This window comes from Geotrypetes seraphini, chromosome 4, assembly GCF_902459505.1.
Source record: "Geotrypetes seraphini chromosome 4, aGeoSer1.1, whole genome shotgun sequence".
In the NCBI taxonomy this organism is placed as follows: Eukaryota; Metazoa; Chordata; class Amphibia; order Gymnophiona; family Dermophiidae; genus Geotrypetes; species Geotrypetes seraphini.
In genome coordinates, this window is record NC_047087.1 from 275,005,310 (window position 1) to 275,018,960 (window position 13,651).

Below are 13,651 nucleotides of genomic sequence, written 5' to 3' on the forward strand. Positions count from 1 at the left end.
CTATCTGTCCCGGTGGGCTCACAATCTATCTCCACCAACCTCATTTGCATGAGCGTTTTTTGGAGAATGATTCACTTTTTTAAAATCGCTACTATAATGCAGTTTTTAGAAAATCTAGGCCTGAGAGGAGGTGGCAAGACTGAAAAGAAACCGTGAGAATGAGAAGTACATCGATGAAATGGTTCATGAGGCATCAAAGATTTCCAGCAGTGGAGCAGAAGAGGCTGTACTGAGAAGAAGACAGCTGGACTCAGATTAAAGAACCCTGCAAGATTGGTACTGTGGCTCCATTCGCCCTTGAACTGAAGAACTGGTATGCTGCCCTCGAAGTGGAGGAGATGAGAACATCCCAGGGCGAGGAAGGACCAAAGTTTGAAATCCCCAAAATTGTTGGATCCATGACCACTAGGAGGCATAAGGTAGTGGTGGTTGGCGATTCCCTTGAGGGATACAGAAGCGTCCCGCTGTAGACCAGACATGATGTCCTGGGAGGTATGCTGTCTGCCTGGTGCCAAAATCCAAGGTGTTACGGAGAGATTGCCAAGACTCATTAAGCCTAATGACTGTTTTCCAAAGCTGCTCATCCATGTTGGCAGTAATGATACCACCAGATATCCCTGCGAATGCATCAAGTGACTTTGTGGCTCTGGAAGAGACGATGAAGCAGTCAGGTGTGCAGGTAGTATTCTCATCCATCCTCCCTGTCGAGGGTAAGGGCCAGGTCAGAGAAGCGCGCATCCAGGAGATGAACCCAGACATGTGCTCTTTGTAAAAATAGGGGAGTCTGTCTGCGTTTAGCCAGCTCTCCCGATTCCCCCACGGGCCTGGCTGCAGTAACTGAATCTTCGGCAGCTGCAGCTTCGGGACTGGCAGCTGCAACAATATAAGCCTGCTACCACCGGCCCGCCCACGAAGCCACCTTTCTGCAGCGACTTCCTACTCCTGCATAGGCGGGAGTTGCATTTTGAGTAGGCCGGTAGTAGCAGGCTTACCTTGCTGCTGCCATGCTGCCACCAGAAGATTCAATTACAGCATGGAGAGGAGTCAGGAGCTACAAAGGTTGTGAGAAAGACAGAGAAGCCACAGGAGAGGTGGGATTGGAAGGTGAGAGAGAGAGAAGCATCCATGGGGGATGAGGGTTGTACGAAGGAAGAGAGAGAGAAGCATTAAGAGTATAGAGGATGGGAAGGGGTAGCCAAAGAAATAGGTGTAGTGTGAGCAGGGCTGTAAGCAGGGTCATATGCCCTCTTTTTTGTCTTCACAAATCTGGTTACCCTAAGATTATATACCCTAAACAATCACAGTTCAAAACAAAAAAAGTAAAATTATATGTGTAGTGCTCAGATTCAAACTATATAAAGTTTGACATGGAGTAAACATAGCATAGGTTGCCCAGCTGGACAATCAGTGCACTCGCTTGTCCTGCCACCTTTAAATTGATCTTAATGAATGATCTTAATAAACTCTACTCAAAATTGACTTATCTAGATAGATGTGGTTGGATCATCACGGGTCCCAATGATTGGGCAAACCATATGCTTATTTAGTGCTTAAAAATACTCCTGAAGCTAAGAAACATAAGTCGATCCCCCTCTCCCCCCTCGACTCAAGTTTTGCAGATGTTTGCTTTCTCAGGAGGGGGAACTACAAAATATAAAATAACCCTTAATCAGTAATCATATAAAGAACCATCTCACTATTAACTAAAGTATACTTTAAACAATGAAAAAACATCAGTCAATACCTTGACACACTTCAGTATATTGGAAACAGAACAAGCCAAAGCACAAAGCCCGAATAGTAGAACAGAGTGGGATCAGCTAACTCACATATTTATGAACAAACTCGGGGGTGCTATATCATGGAAAATCAGGGCGGGCATAGAATCAAAACCATAAAGGAACCACCCACATTTAAAGCAGCCCAATATTTCTCCCTGTAAATCTGTAGATCTAAGAAAGCAAACACCATGCTGCAGAACTACAGCTATTCATGTTCGATCTGGTGTCTTTTCCTCCTCCCTCTTCCCCTCATTTCTTTTTATTTTTAATGATGTAATTACAAACTTTCCTTCCCCCCTCTCCCTTAAACTTGCGTACGTCATCGTATTTGTCTATTCAATGTCCAACCTTTCCTTTTTACCCCATTCTTAAATTTATTTTAATGTTTTTAACTTTGTAAACTGGCCAGATACACGATGATGGTCGGTATATTAAAATGTAAATAAACTTGGTATGTGATTCTGTTTGAGTATGTACTCTATTGTGACCCGCCTTGGGAAAGGTGGGGTATAAATAAATAAATACAAATACTGTATAGGAAACACAGGAAAAAAGTGCTTCTGTATCTTAGTTACTGATCCAGCTTCCCTGCACTCTGTCCAATAGAATACAGGGGAGGAGGGAGTTGCTGTAGCCTAGCAGCTGCCAATGAGGAAGGCAAATGCAGCAGACTGACATTGACAAAAGGAAAGGAACTGTAAGAGGAAGAGAGGCTGGGTGATGGGGGCAGGGACTGATAGTAGAGCTATGGGGTAGGTAGGTATAGAAACACTACGTGAAAGAGAGAAGAATTTAAGAAAGGAGCATGGGCTGTGGGGAGAAGGTTGCTAGCAAAAGGAGGCATGATCTGGAAGAGAAGAGTAAGCAGAGGGGACAAAGTGCAAATAGAAACAGGTAGAGACAGTAGCTGTTTGAGACTAAAAAAAAAAAAGCAGCTGGGGGGAAACAGACATGAAGGTGAGGAAGGAGTAAGCCTAGAACAGGGGTGTCCAACCTTTTGGCTTCCCTGGGCCGCATTGGCCAAAAAAAATGTGTTTCTGGGGCCGCACAAACACTGCAGTAAGACAGAGGAGGGAGCCAGCAAGACGGTAAACACCCGGGGGGAGCAGAGGAAAACACTGCATCACCCTTGACTGGGGCCGCACAAAATACTTCACGGGGCCGCAGGTTGGACACCCCTGGTCTAGAAGAAAGTGAGATGAGAGAAGCTATAGAGAGAAAACATGGAGAGCCAAATATACATGGAGGAAAAGAAATTATGATGCTGTCTGGAAGAGAATTCTTAAAAGAAGGAACTTGAGGGACAGAGAATAATCCAAGATCAAGCAGAGATAAAAGCTAAACTATAGATACAAAGGTTGGAAAATTGTTTAAGATTTTAGTAAAGACTTCTGTGTCAGCTGGGCTGGATCAAGGGTAGGCAATAGCTGTATTTTGCCCTTTTCCTACAGCCCTGGTGGAACTTGCAGTGCTACCACTAGCATTTCTTTTATTCACAAGTCCTCCTTATATGGCACCACCTGTAGTGCTTTTCAATTAAAGATAGCCTGGCCAGTTGTGTTCACAACCCACCATGCTTTAATTTCCTTTTTATGGACTTGGTAATTTGTGGGGAGTTGAGCATCCCCATTCATTTTGGGAAAAGTTGGCTCTTATGATCTTGTGACCAATATTCACACCACCTTGCAAAAATGTCTGGTGTTTTAATAAGTAAAGTTTTAATAAGCATTTATCTTAAAATTGAAGCAGCCCAATGATGTGGCCCATTTCGCCATCCACTTCTGAAGCAGATTCTGAGAATAGCACAAGTCCCTGAAGCAGGTTTCAAAATGGGCCACATCACTAGACTGTTGTTGTGCAATCCGCTTCAATTTTAAGATAAGTGATTACTAAACTTTACTTATTGAAATACCAGACATATGAGGACTGTTTTCAATGGGTCATCAATGATTTGGCAAGCATTGTGACTAGCTAGCTAGTTCACCAGTAATTTATCAAGCAATTAAATGCTAGAATTAGTGCCTGCCGGTGAGCAATACACTTCTCTCCCTCCATATTCGTGGGGATTAGGGGTGGAGGTAGCCCGCGAATATGGAAAAATTGCAAATAACTTAGGCCCAACTGACCCACCCCTGCCTCCTTGCCGGACCTCTCCACACGTTACCTGGTGGTCTAGCGGTGAAGTGGGGCAGGAGCGATCTTCCTATGCAGACTACAGCAGGAACTCATGACCGCCATTTTTGTTGATGGCTCTGCACGGGACAGGAGCGTAAGAAGATCACTTCTGCCCCGCTTCACTGCTAGGCCACCACGTATGGCATGGAGAGGTCCGGGAGGCAGGGTTTAGAAACTCACGAATAACAGAAGTCGCGAGTCCTAAACCCGTGAAAATGGAGGGAGAAGTGTAAGTGCTTATGGCACCGAGTATCTCCCACTGCATTAATTGTTCTCCAACAGCTGAAGGAGTGGGGCTTAGTTTATACATACAGAGCCATTTTCTTATACCTCCGAGCATATTTAACATCACTGACATATATAATTACAGTTTATTATTTATAATCTGCCTTTATCAAAGTTGGAGCACAAAGGAATGTACATAATCAAAGCAGAAATAATGCAAAACCAAATATAACAGTGACATAAACAGTTCTGATCAGCAGGTATGTTAAGGCAAAAGCCTGGCAAAACAAATGGTGCTTCAATAAGTTGTTAAATTGTGCTATTACTGCATTTCCAGTGGCTATTCGTTTCACTCTTAAGGAACAGCAACCAAAAAAGTGTCTTTCCAGATTTAAACATGCAAAAAGAAAAAAAAGTGCTGAAGTACCTAAGTTAACATCCATTCTTAAAATTGGACACACATTCCCTCTGTGAGTGCACACTTTTCAGAACCTGTGACCTGAATCATTGACCTTATGGTCGAGATACTAAGAGATAACTTTAAAACAATCCAAGAATACAAGACAGTATCATGATGCAATATTTTGACCAAAAATTTACAAGGATTAGGGTTTCCTATCACATTATAAACCCATAAAATTATGCTGCTTTGTCACCTTCTGATTATCCATCTACCCCTCTCTATTTCTCATTCCATAACCCCCACCTTTTCCTTGAAACAGTCATTGGAATGTTTTTATTTTTCACAGATATAGATATATATTTTTTTATATTGTCATCTTTTGCCCATACCTGGCTTGAAGAAGGTTATGCATTTAAAAAAAACTTGCCAAAAATGCATTAAGGTACCACAACATTTTCCTTTCTTTCGTTTTTTGTTTTTTTTTTTACGTTGTATTTTTACTTGTTACTAACATAGGGGTCCTTTTACTAAACTGTGGTAACAAATAGTTTTATTGCGCCTTTCACAGGTCATTCCCACCAAGGCCATTTTTTACAATAACTATAACACCACCCACCTCCCAATTTGCTATTTATTTTTTACTAAAGGCCATGCACTACTAATGATGCCATTAGTGTGTGACAATTTTTTTTAAATTACTGAGGGAGCACTTACCACCATCTATTTTGTAGGCAGTAAGGGTTCCCGTGTTATCTGTGCACTGACTAGTTAGCACAAGAATGCCCACTCTCCACGCCTGACATTCCCCTTCAAAAAATAATTAGTGCAGAGTTAATACAAACATATCCTAAAACTAATGAGGAACATTAGTGCATCCCATGGTTTGTTTGTGTTTTACTGCACTAGACGTGCATTTAACATCTAAAAAAGAGCTTAGTAAAAGGACCCCTCCCCCCCCCCCCAAAAAAAAAATAGAATATTTGAGAATCCACAAAGCCAGATAAACCAGAATTTGCAAGCCAAGGGACCCTTTTCAATAACAAATCAGCATGAAAAAAAAAACCCCAGCAGCAGATGCACAAACACTGCATAAAATGCAAAGAGCAATTTCAGGAGCCATATATCGCTCAGGGAAACAACTTAGCAGAACAGGTAGCAAACAAATAGAGGCAAAAAAAACCCCAAACAAAACCCTGCAAACAGCATAGAAAAACAAAAAGCAGTAAGATATAGGATCCAAATAGTTACATAAAACGGTTGATACCAGGTAGATATATTCAGACTTCAAATAAATTTGAAAACCCGATCGTCCAAGTACCCATAACCAAAGCTGGTTTTAGACATATTTAAAACCAGCTTAGGTCTTTCCCCTGCCTCTAAACGCATAGAGCGAAAAGAGGCGTTTCTAGAGGAGGGGAAAAGGCGGGAGGTGGGCAGGAGGTAGGCCGACCTACACTTAGTCGTACAGCAGGTATAACCAAACCTTTTGACCAGTTGCATAGTCGGCACTTATACGTTTTGACTTTGACCAAGTCAAAACAGGTATAAGTGCCGAAAAAAAGGGCTGCTGAGCTGATTGCGGCTGCTACGATCAGCTCAGCAGCCCCAGCAACCTGCCTACCCCCCCCAGCAATGATCGCAGCAGGAGAGATGGCTCATGTGCCTAAGGCCCCACCCACAGGAGGAGCTTAAGGTCCCTCCTGTGGGCGGAACTTGAGGCGCCTGGGCCAATCAGGCCCTAAGGCCTGCCATTCTGAGGATGACGGGCCTGCCGGATGGACGGGCTTGGGACCCGTTCGGCCAACATTCTTAAGGTACGGGGATGGGGGGGTCTCGTGGGTCAGGGGTGTTCTGGGGGGCCAATCGGGGGTGCAGGGAGGCAGACATAGGGGGGCTGCATTGGGGCAGGAGGCCTTAGATCCCTCCTGCCCATATTTTAGTGGGGGTGGGGGGTAGGGGGTTCGCCGGGCCAGGGTTCCTCCTGCCCCAATCGTATCGGGGTTGGGGTTGTTCGAGCAGGAGGGCTTGGGTTTCCTCCTGCCCCAGTCGTGTCAGGGAGGGTGGGGGTTGTTCATGCAGGAGGGCTTGGGCTCCCTCCTGCCCCGGTCGTGTCGGGGTTGTTCGGGCAGGAGGGCTTGGGCTCCCTCCTGTCTCAGTCGTGTCGGAGGGGGATCACGGCAGGAGAGATGGATTATCTCTCCTGCCGCGATAGCAATCCGAAGTGTCACAGTTGGCGACACATTAGGATCGTTATCGTGGCAGGGGAGATGAGCCATCTCTCCTGTTGCGATCCTTGCTGGGGTGGGGCTGTGGATTCTGTAACCGGTGTTCTTTTTGACAGACACCGGTTACAGAATCCAGCTTTTAGGCGAAGGACTGGCTCCTCCTTCACCTAAAAGGTCTGGTTTTAGGCGTTTGGGACTTAGGCTTTTTTGGGGTTCATTATTCTGTTGTAAGTGCAGATGTAGTGGTGGTCTGGGCGTTTAAACAGCTGAATGTAGAGGCAGGCCATTATTTTTTTTTTTTTTAAACCTCCTTTTGGATGTTTTTTTTTGAGAATGGACATTTTCCCTGCTTCTACTTTCAGTGTTTAGGGTCTAGGCCAAAAGGAGACTTAGAGGTTTTTTTATTATGCCCCTCAATATCTTCTGCTTTTTGTTTTGCTTAGCCACAGAACAGAACAGGAAACTACGGAAAATACGGGGTGTGAAGAACAACTATACATATCATGACTCCGATGAGGTGATGTCAGAAGGCTTTTTATACAGAAAGGCACAATAAGGTAGCAAAGCTCATCACATGGACATTTATAAATACTACAATATCACTGTACCAGAAAACAGTGGGATCACAAGCCTAAGCGGGAGGAAAATATCAATGAAAGGATTATTCTGTACAACTTACGTACAGACAAAGGATTCTTAAATACCAATAAATATTTTCAATTCTACTGAGCACTTAAATATGCTGCCATACATATTATAACCTATGAACTCCAGAAGGAAGCTCTCTTTTGCACCATGCAGCACTATCTTTGAAAGATAGATCATATTCAGCATACCCTGGGTTTAGCACTTTGGTTAATTGCAGTCACATATGCACAAATGAACTCATTTAGAGACATAGCAAAGGCATGCAATATTGGGTGTGCTAAAGCAGTAATAATGTAGATAAAGGCTATGAAGAAGGGCAGACCAGTTCACCATCCTAGGCTACCAAACTTCAACGCCCACCAAATGGAAATAAGCAGTTGCAGAAAGCAATTGTCTGACGATTACTCAATTTGAAAAGATATTATTTATAAATGTTAAAAAATGTAAATAACAGCCTGGTGTTATTAAGAAGGTCAGGGGTCAGATTTACAACAGAAGTCAGATGCAGGGAGCTCTAGGTCTCATACTGGGTATAAGTCCTCCAAAGCAGCATTGTTAAGAAAAAGGGATGTTCCTCCATCTCGACCCTTTCATTTTCAGCATCCTCAGTTTCTTTCTGCTCTTTAGTTATTTTTTTTTTCTTCCAAAAGCCAGGATAGATAAATATGGTCTGCTAGCCTTAGATTTACTGTACGAAAGTGCCATAAATTTAACACCTGCATACTGGTCCCTGCACCTGCAAACCTGGAACAGTCCTCCTGAAAGGAATCCCAGAGCAGCACGGGTAGATGATGAAATAGAAATAAGACCCGGGAGTACCAGGACTAAGCATTTTCTACCTTATTCGAGCTGACTTTGAATCCTGCTTTCAAAGTCTAGGAATTCCTCCTCGGCACTGCTGTCACTTTCCTCCAGGCACTGCTGTCAGAGAGCGCGAGTCGCATGCATTCGGCTGCCCTCACACTCTCACACGCCGAGCATCCCTCTTTCTTCACACGCGTTCGGGGATCCGAGAACCGGTCTCGCCTCCCCGTGGACTGCCATCTCGCCCTCTCCCTGCTCCCGAACCCATCCCCTTCCTACCGTCAAACTGATACCTGAGATCGCGCCCACCACCAATCCCGCGTCTATCCTTTTGCGGTGACCCGTCCCCCCTCTGACACACCTCTCTCTCCCTCGGACGCGTACCGCCTCACTGGAAGCAGGAAGTTGCGTCAGACGAGGGCGGGACGTGGGAGAATTGAAAAACCAGCCCCGGGGTTTGTCGCGGGCGATCTCAAAGACAAGTCGGGAGCAGAGAGCTGCGGGTTTCACGTGCGCGTGTAGGAGCCTCGCTGATCGACTGCGGTACCCAGGATTTTCCGAGACATCCGAATACCACCGTTTATGCCTAAATTCAGCGCAGCCGCTCTTGCCGTGTGCTCCGGCTCATGCAGCTGAGGCTCGCAGAGACACGTGCACGGGTCAGCGGCATCGCAGGCCACCTGGTCTGATGGCGCGTGCGTGTGGTGGCCTTCCATGCAGCTAAATCGCTACACGTGGAGGTCGTCACGCCCACGTGCCAGTAGATCGGGAGGATAACTGCAGATCTGTGATTATTGACGCTAGGAATCGCTACAGTACACCAATACAGTGCCTGTTAACTTTGGTTTATCACTAAAAGCTGTAAGTGTTAAATAATGCAGGGAGAGTAATGAGAGCAGCGCAGATGCTGAAGTATAAGTCCCAGTGGCCTACCTAGCATATGTGACGCCCAGGGCCCATCATTTTTTGGCACACACACCCCCATCTTTAACAAAAAAAACATGATTTTTAGTAACAAGCCACATGTCACACATGAGTACCTAGGAAAAGGCAGCATCTTACATACTGCAGTGAGCAATACAACAGCAATACACCCATTGTAAAACTAAACAAGCCAGACTAGTACAGATCAATCCTACACCGTCAATCCTAACAGAAAACCATGTCTTTGGAACACAGAAAACACCTTCGCCTAGTATGGAATATGTCATCACAAACTAACCCCTCCCCCTTTTACAAAACTGTAGTGTGGATTTTAGCCACAGTGGTAACAGCTCTGACTCTCAGAATTCTGAGCATCAGAGCTGCTACCACCATGGCTGGCGCTAAAAAACGCTCCACAGTTTTGTAAAAGGGGGGTTAAAATAGAAATACATAGACAAAGGTTAAATTGAACCAGCAAGAAGCTGGACTCTGCATACAATGCAACACCACAGAAACAGTGACACATGTCTCCTAAAGCAATAAATAAATAGAAAATTTTTGTTCTACCTTTGTCTTCTCTGGTTTCTGCTTTCCTCATCTTCTTGTTATTCTCTTCTTTCCATCCACTGTCTGCCATCTTGAAAGGTCACTTGGACACACAAAGTCAGAGGCGTGAAGAAAGTAAAAGAAATTTATTCACAGCATGCATGTTGGACCCCTGAGCTTCAAGCTGGCTCAGAAGTGCCGAAACCAGGAAGTTACAGAGATATTTATTCATTTTTCTGGCTATACAACTGAATTCTAGAAAAAGCTTTTCACGTGTTACTTTTCTTAACACTCATTGGTTCTAAGCTCACACTAGCAGGTCACTAGCAGGACACTTATCTAACTCTTACAATAAATGTACAGAAGGGCAGGGTACATCATGGCTCAAACTCTTATCTATTCAGCTTACAATGTGGTAAGGTAGGGACATACATTTTAGGCAGATGCAGTCAATAGATTATACACTGTTTTCAGCTATGTAGGCCAGAGCAATATTTTAAGCAACAGTTAACTATTTCATGACCCTACATTCCCCCCTTTCAGGCTGGCGTACCTAAGGAGCCAAGCCTGACAAAATAAAGTTAGGGGTCAGGAAAGTCGGGGTTCCCAGTAGGTAAGTGGGAGAGGGCAAGGGCCAATGCAGCAGTGGAACGTTTGACAGCAGAGTCCACAGTGTGGTGAAGAAATTTCATAGCCAGTGGAACTAAACAAGGTAGACAACATAGTACCAGGGAGGACAAAGCAGTTATCAGCAGAATTGTTTTCAGGGTCATACCAGACGGTAACCAAGAGCCCAGGGAACCAGAGAACCAGTCTGTATTGAGGCCATGCCAGGTTTGAACAGGAACATGAGCCAGCTTGGTGATACGATCCACAACTTCCTCAATCACTTTACTCAAGTTCAAGGCAGCAGTTGGAGAGGTTGAATTTATCACAGGTACAGCAGCTAGTAAATAGTCCAAAGCTAGACGATTCTGATAAATAGCAGTGCACATTTTAGCATTCGCTCTGCCAATGGTACTCAAAGCTCTGGAAGTCTCATTGGTTATCAGTTCAAGTACAGCTTGTAGACGAATAATGCGGTTCAGCATGTAGATTGGGGTCCGATAGCCCCAGGTGCCATCTTCGGCCCATGTGGCAGGTCCATAAGCAGCAATGATCCGTTCTGCAGGCCAGTCATCACCCCATTCACCTATTTTAAGGGAATTGGTAGAAGTAGACCACTTTTGGCGACCTCTGGTGTTGAATACAGGGGCTCCCAGGTGTTCACCATCGGGAAGAAGCTGGGACGAATCATGCAAAGCACACATGTACCAGTCCATTAAGCAGGCAACCAAGAGTAGGCAAACGGATCACAGAGCCAATATCAACTATCAGGAGCTGACCATAATTCATAGGAAGTTCCATTAAGCAGTGTCTGAAGGGCTGAAGACAGTGGGAAGCAACAATGGAGGTTCACAAGGCCCATCGTGAAGGTCGTGGACCTGACGTAAAAGTAAGGTTCTGTGTAGATAAGCTTAACATGTCTAACTGCTTTGCCTCCCATGGCCATTGCTCACCCATATTAGTGCCACCACAAACAAAACAATTGCTAATATTAAGGGTTTGTCCAATAGCCTCAGCAAACTGTATAAACAGATTTCTAGTGATTACAGGATATTAGTATCTACTTTCATAATTTCATAAAACTGGGGAAACACCACAGAGTGATAGACAGGAGCACATGAGTGGGATACAATTCGGACATATACATCAGTACCTGGGTCTCACCTTTTACCATCAATATACAATGCCATGCAGTCTCTGGCCTTCTGGACTTGGACATTGGCATTCCAGTTATATGGGTCAGTGATAGTGAAAACCATGGGATTACAGTAGCCTGTAGTACACAAGGGGCCGGAGCTAGGACCTATAGTAAGGGAGGCAGACGGGGTATTAGGGGGATATTTGTGTGGGTTATTGTAGGTGGCCCACAAGACACTTTCTCATAAAGGACAGGCTCCACCATTAGTGAAGGTTTCCTCATAGGGGCAGTTCTTAAAGGCATCAGGTTATACAGACATATATACTTAGCACTTTTGGTTTAATAACGCTGTCAATCTAGGGAGCCACACAAAACTGAATTAGGGGTAGTACCATGACCTTGAGAAACATCAAATAGCACACATGTATCACAATACAAAGACACCGGGCGAGTGGGGTCTACAATAAGAGTCTAGTTGATAAGTGGACCCTCAACATCATCAATGCAGATTTCTGCCCACTTTTAAACTTCATCACCAGTAGGTTGGAAACAGAAAATACTCTCTGATGTTTGACACTTTCTGTACTTAACTCCTTCATGCAAACAAACATCAGGCAAAGGGGCTGCACTTGTTAAGTACAATAGGAAAGAAATACAGAAGAAAGAAGCATAAGTAAGGGCAACACAAATATCAGATATATATATACTAACAGGGGAAACTCATTTTTCTTTCAGGCACAACTTAGAAAACTTCAAACAGTTATACTCAAAACACTTGCTAAAAGCAGTGGTGAACCACAGGCAGTCAATTAAACTCAAACACTTATAAAGAATTATATTCAGAACACCTGCTAAGTACAATGGTAAATATTCAGAACTTTTGAGGTCTTAGAAAGCTTCAGCTGAAGATCCGTGTTGTAGTGGAACCAAGTTTCATGTCCGGACACCTTTGACAACTGTAAGAGAAGAAATTAGGACAGTAAAAGGACCTATCCACCTAAGTTTCAGGGGGTCTGACTTCCAAGTTTTAGCCATACTGTATTTACAGGGACATACCCATGGACTTGTGTAGCTATCGATAGTGGGGCCCTTTCCAGGACCCATTTGTGGAGCTCTTAAAGGGCTTTAGCTAAAGACTGGACCTGACTCTGGAGGATATCTGATCCCAGAGTAGCAAAGGAACCAGGATCTGGGTTCACAATGGGTGGTGGCCGGCCGGACATGAGCTCAAATGGGGCTTAGATGGGATGCATCTAATCTGAAAAAGAACAGAAAGCAACAGGACAGGCCAGGACAGATTAGTTTCTTCAATTCATTTTGTGAGAAGGGTCTTAAGAGTTCTGTTTATTCTTTCGACCTGACCAGAGCTCTCAGGATTGTAAGCAGCATATAATTTCTAATCAATTTGGAGGGCCTGAGCAATTTGTTGGACAACATCGGCAATGAAAGCAGGGCCATTGTCACTGCCTATAAAAACAGGGAGACCAAAGCACGGAATTATTCAGGAGTTGTTTGGTTACGTCTCTGGCGTGTTCAGTGCAAGTAAGGAAGGCTTTGACCCATCTAGTCAGGGTGTCTGTGAAGACTAGGAAGTGACTGAGGGAACGGGAAATGGGCATGTGGGTAAAATCTACAGACAGAACCTGCATCGGATATGTTCCAATAGGTTGGTATCCAAGAGGTGGCAGTCATCTGATTGGGAATTTTATTCTAGAACCGACAACACACTGTCGGACCATATTCCAGACTAGCTGATCAAGGTGATTGATAAAGAAATGTCTCTTGAGAGTCAATTTTCATAGCGGGTTCTCCAGAGTGTGCCAAATCATGGCATCTTTTGACAATCGTGAGGGCCAGGTGTTGAGGAATGAATATGAGGGTACCCGCTGTGCTTACGTTTGAAGTATCAGTGTGTGGGTCTGGATTGGCACTTGAATTGGCGCATTTTGTATCCATCCCCCTTTCAGGACAGACTGGCCCAAAATAATGCATGCCCAAGTCTGTTCCTGAGAAGCGTACTGGGGTGTAAGGGAATCCAGAAAAGGAATGATTGTATACAGAGGAGCTGAAAGAGGGGGCAGAGACTGGCAGCTCGGGCTGTGCGGTCGGCAAGGGCATTGCCACGAGAGACAAGGTCCATCACGCGTCTGTAAGCATGGCAGAGCATAACAGAAAC

At 44.6% G+C, this 13,651-nt stretch overlaps 1 protein-coding gene across 9 annotated transcripts in view; it reads right to left on the reverse strand.

Annotated features, from left to right (window-relative positions):
- PTPRE (protein tyrosine phosphatase receptor type E) overlaps positions 1 to 8,942 on the reverse strand; it is a 318,077-nt gene extending 309,135 nt beyond the window's left edge. For 6 of the 9 annotated variants that reach the window (XM_033941667.1, XM_033941665.1, XM_033941666.1 and 3 more), the window contains exon 1: positions 8,297 to 8,938. The gene's annotated coding sequence lies outside the window, so the exon portion shown is untranslated. Of the gene's footprint in view, positions 1 to 8,296 lie in introns of all 9 variants that reach the window. The other 3 variants (XM_033941674.1, XM_033941670.1, XM_033941673.1) reach the window with 3 other exon arrangements.
- Positions 8,943 to 13,651: the final 4,709 nt, after the last annotated feature.